The sequence below is a fragment of the Photinus pyralis genome, unplaced genomic scaffold (assembly GCF_008802855.1).
Source record: "Photinus pyralis isolate 1611_PpyrPB1 unplaced genomic scaffold, Ppyr1.3 Ppyr1.4_LG3b, whole genome shotgun sequence".
Taxonomy (NCBI): Eukaryota; Metazoa; Arthropoda; class Insecta; order Coleoptera; family Lampyridae; genus Photinus; species Photinus pyralis.
The window spans coordinates 3386926-3392696 of record NW_022170510.1 but is presented as its reverse complement, the minus strand read 5'-3'; positions in this window follow the sequence as shown (position 1 = coordinate 3392696).

Here is a 5771-nt window from a genome sequence, read left to right as displayed (position 1 = left end):
CCTCAAAATTAAACTTGACTTATTGGGACCTGCCAACTTCACGCCAGTAGACCAACGAGTGAAATCCGTTTGATTTTCTACTTTAATCGACCGGTAATTCTACGCCCCAAAATTAATAAGAAAAAGTGTTTCCCGAAATTGGTTTCTAGGTAAACCGTGGTTTGTACTTTATGGGTCGTTGAACAACGATACTTGAACCTTAATCCAATTGAGTCATTAGTTAATGAAGAAATTTGAATAAAATTCAACAACTGTCCAGTAAAATTTGGCTTATCTATCGCGGTACAATCGGCCCTAAATAACATTTACACAAACGTCTTTGAGGTCCCTAAGCTAAATAATCAATGGTTAGATGTCGAAATTGCGTCAGAGACCAGATTGTTCTTGCTCATGTTTGAATCCTACTTAGAAGTTCTAATTCTATCAACCTTCGTGCCAAACAGTAACGTCGCTAAAAATAAACATGCAGTGGAATGTAAACACAGAAAGTGAAAAGGCTAACGATCCATTGATCGTGACCTGTTGGGATGTAAGGTTTATGCTTTCAAAATCATAGTCTTAACCGTTCATCCTGTATGTAGAGATGGTATTGAAAGTTAGGCATGAATAAAGTTTCAGAATTAAAGTTTATTCAACTAAACGTTTACACTAATTACCTACAAAACTACGAAATTTCCCATCATATGCATACATGGGCTAGGTAGTTAATCTCTTATCATTGCGATAAATCGAGACAACTTATACCTCTACGCAATCGACCCACAAACACTAAAATTTATGTGGAAACACTTTTAGGTTCCTAATGGCAGCAATTTACAATTAAATATAAAGTGCTCCGCAAAACGATCAGAATAAATACGAGATTAACATAAAACAACGCGACTCCCTTGATATCTCTATTATCCGGATGAGATGAGAATGCAGAATATTAACACATCTAAGAGTAGAAATTAGAAGAACACGCACAACTATAATCCCTCGTTGTAGTGTCCCGAAGACATTGCTACGCAGCACGTAAATCTAAGCTATTAATCATTCTGGAATTGTTTCGGTAGTATAATGTAAATTCGTCTTGCCGTTTTCATTTCATTTTAAGTAGTATTCCTCTAATTACTACGAGGCGGAAGTGGGATGACGAATTTAGAACGGAAACTTTATTCGCAACGTCTATTAATATAATTTGAACTTGGAAGTGGCGCACGTGAATATAATTGTAACTGTCGCCACCCTCGAGACTATTTTACGCGTTGCTGCAAACAAATAAGATAAATTCATCGAAAGTCTTTGGTCGACTTTTTTTAGCGACTTTCTAGGGCACACACATGTTGAAAGGCAATCACAATTTACACTGAACGAGGTTAATATTTTTTTTATCTTTAATAAATGTCAATTTTAAAAGAAAAATTGTCTCATAAGTATATAATTTCAAATATAGAATAGAACGAAATTGGGACACCTTCGTTATTTGAAATTTACACCGCTTATCCTCTCAATTACTTTCGGCGTGTACCTATAAAATGTAAAGAAAAGCACAAATTTAAATATTGTATTCTGTGACTTTCTGTACCATTCCAGCAGTGAGTGCACTTTAATTCAATCACAAACATAATTTTGAAAATAAAATTAGAACTTCAAACTCATCTCGCTGCCCCTAAGTCTAACGACAAAAATAACTGCAGTAGGAGCAAAAATAAATTCCAAATGTAATTCTTGGGTAAGGTCTGTATCGAATGGAACAAGTTCTACTTTAGGCCATCTGCATCTTCTTGTACCTTACTCTTGAAGTTTGACGAACGTGAAAGTCAAGCCTAGATAATTTAACTCAGTTCAAGTTTAATTCAAGATTCTCCAAACTAAGCTTCACGTTTTTTGGAACCTCTTGTAATTTAAAAAGTGTAAGAATGATATTTTGTAGTGATCCTTAGGCCAGGGTCACACGATCGCTTATTAAACGGACGTCGCGGCAAGCGTTTCTACGACCGTTTTAGAACATATTATAAAATCATGCAGACAGCCACACACGAAACGCGCGTAAATATTGACGCCCGTTCTAGGAGTATAATCAAAAACTAAAACGTTAACCCCCATTTGATAATGCGCTGACTGGTTAAGGATACGCGTTTGTGCACAAATGGAGGCATACTACACGCTTTGGTTCAGCCGTGAGGAAACGGCACGGAAAAAAGTATATTGATACGACGCGGTCCCATAGTGCCATGGTGGTGACCCAATACGCAAAAGTTAAGGCCCCCTAACACAAGCAGTGAAGGAGCGATCTCGACCTGCAGGCTTGGCGGAATGCAAAATGAGATGCATTGACCTGACAATTGATCAGAGGGACGAAGCGGTGTGTATTTCTAAATAACACACCCATGCGCGGCGTAACCCCTTATCTACCAGTTCTGGCTTTTTGAGCTGAATGTTATCCCTCCAACATGCCATCCACAAGACTACAATAACGAATTCTACCCCAATTGGTGTGTTTGGACGTCCAAGAGAGCAGTTCGAGGAATCCCCTCGTTAATTGTTTATTAGTAATCCGCATGCCACCCCTAATAACCGTTCGCGTAGCATGGACTATTATAGAAATCTCTTCAAAATCACTTCAACATCTCTTCCAAAAATGAGGGAGAATTAATAACTCAAAACCTTCCCCATGCGTCTCCTTGACCTCAAAATGGGGTGCACATCGAAGAAATTAGGGAGAATTAATAACTCAAAACCTTCCCCATGCGTCTCATGCAAACATGGATACCCTCAATTCATCTCTTCAAAATCTCTTCAAAACATTTTCAAAATGTCTTCAAAACCTCTTCCAGACTTCTTCAAAATCTCTTCAAAATTTCTTCAAAATCTCTTCAAACTCCCTTCAAAATATCTTCAAATTGCTTCAAAACCTATTCTAAATTCCTTCAAAGTCTCTTCGAAATCACTTTAAAATCTCTTCAAACTCGCTCTTCAACAATTTCTTCAAAATCACCTCGAAATATGTTCAAAATCTCTACAAAATGAATTTAAAGTCTCTTCAAAATATATTCAAAATCTCTTCAAAACATTTTCAAAATGTCTTCAAAACCTCTTCCAGACTTCTTCAAAATTTCTTCAACTACTCCATAAAAGACTTTCCCAATCCAGTAAAGCTGTTTAAAATTTCCTGCTTATTGAGGACAAGATTTTAAATTCTTTCACACCTAAGGGAAAAAATACAACTTCGGGCCTTTTTTTAAGAAAATGTTTAAGTTGTTGAAAGTAAAGAGGTTTTCTAAAAAATGACAGCACGTTAAATTCGCTCTGAGGCTCAGAATCAAATGGGTGCTGAATCGTTTGGATGGACGTTTAATTTTTAATTTGTAGGTTTAATAAAAGTCTGATGGTCCTGAAACCATGATATCTTACTCCTAACGGTACAATGTGACAATCCACCACAATTCTGTTCTTTTTGTTTCCTTTAAAAAGTATCATTGTTATTCAGGCGGTTTCGCGCAAACTGTTACCCGAAAGTAAAAGTAAGTATTTTCGCAATCTACATAAAAATGTATGTCGTTCCATACTACATTTCCCTATACCCAGCATCAAAGGTTTTCAGGTTATTCAAGCGTTTTCAAAATGTGTGATATTTGACTGTTTTTCTTTAGCGCCCTGTACCTATGGCTCCGTTGGCTTGAATTTCAAAAAGCATTTCAAAATCAACAATACTGACGTGTTGACATGAGAATGATTTAAATTTTAATCGCCCTTCTACAGAGTGTTTTAAAACTAATGGTCAATTTTAATAACTTCAAACCTAAAAAGTTGATTTTTTCAAATGAAACCTGCTTTATTTTTTTGTATTTTCACATGTCGAAAAAATTGTTTTTATTATTGCTGCCAAGAGATTGCAATATTTTGGCCTCGATCCTCTAAATCGAACCCCAATTCCTTAAAATTAGTTGATTGATTGATCGATGCAGAATTTTTTTCGACATTTGAAAGGTTTCATTTGAAGGAACAACTTTTTAAGGTTTGAAGTTAATAAAATTGACCATTAGTTTTAGAGCACCCTGTAGAGTGTAGAAGGGTGATCAAAATCTAAATCATTTTCATGTAGCATCAAGTCAAGTATTTTTGATTTTAATTAAATTAAATTTCCTTTATTGTCCAACAGAAAAACAAACATTCCAATTACAGAACAATATGAAGTTACAAATAATAGAATGTACACAGATGTAATAATATCTTTAATCTTAAATATAATAATACCTTAATGTTAAATAACAAAATAACCAAAATCAAAACAAAGTTAATCAAAGTGAAAAAGTAATATCGTATTGTATCATATTTCACAAATATCAATTCCTTTAACTCCCTGGGTATTATAATAGTTTTTTTTTACCGTTGTATATTGCTTTATGTTTATTTTAGAAGTCTAATAAACGGCACTTATTATTATTATTATAACGTATATCACCATATCGAGAAGTTTTGTTGAATGTACTGCACAAGTGAAAGATGTCCGGGCGCTCTTACAATAAAACGTAGTAACACTCCCCAGTAGCATGATGCAGAACCGAAAACTTTATTAAAGACATCAACTCAATCACTCAATGCAATCAACTAAACCTTATTCGAGACAAAATTGTATAGAAAGGTCAGTCCGAGAACTAATCTCCGAACTTCCAAGTAAAGAAGTTCGAACCGTGCGTTGAGTAGTGTTATCGTAGCCTTGAGAAGGGTAAACTCCATGGCACTTAAATGAGAGAAACTTCAGTAGCCTTCTTTGCACGGATTTAATTTCATGTTACACATTTTTGAAAGACTATGAAATTCAAATCAACGGAGTCATAGGTAGGTACAGGACCCTAATGAAAAGCAGCCAAAAAAAATGTTTGCAATATCGGAAAGAAAAAATCTAGGGAAAGCCGTTACTTGCAAATTTTTCTATGTTAGATCTGCTGGAAAACAATTTACAAGAGAAACCAGAATTTTGGTACTTTTGGGGCGTAATATCCAAATGAAGCATTTGGGGCCCTCCATTTATTTTGAAAAATGTACGTTGGCGTTCCCCTTCCCTTCACAACTCCCCGTATTTAATTGATTCACCCTGCATACCTCTTAATTTTTGATTTATGATGATTTATAAATTCTATTTCTCATGGTCCCATTAATGGACGCATTGTAATATAGACGAGACTTGTGGAAAACAATCTTTACGGGCAATATGAATTGATAGCTTTTGCTTCTCTTGAGCAATAGTCTGAAGCGTCCGTAAAGTGAGTAGGTATCTATTTGTTATTTTTTTTCGATTTCAAGTACCGCTGCTTATTTGCAAGTTCCTTTTATATAATTAAATAGAACAAAGTACTTGAATTTCATGTATTCTGAGTATTTGCGTTGGCCCGTTTGAATTGAAGGCTCGAATAATCCTGATCATTGGGAAGCCGACGGATAAAGCATACACTTAATGACAAAAGGACTCTTGCATTATACCTAAATACCGTATAGCATTAAGGTTATAACAAGGGTATATTCGTGATATGTTTACGTGGAATTATATGAAAGCTTAACGCAATTGGGGTGAAATGCCGTAATTGGTTATTAAATCAAGTTAATGTTTAATGAACACCTACATTACACGCCACCGTGTTCGAGTTTGCATTGTTAAATAAAGACTACCAATAACGTCGATAGTATTTGGAACAAAAACGATTACAAAAGATCTCAAGTAATTTAAGAATGAGCGTAGACGGTATATTACGACCTTTAGAAGGGCGTGCCGGGCGAAATGTGTTCTA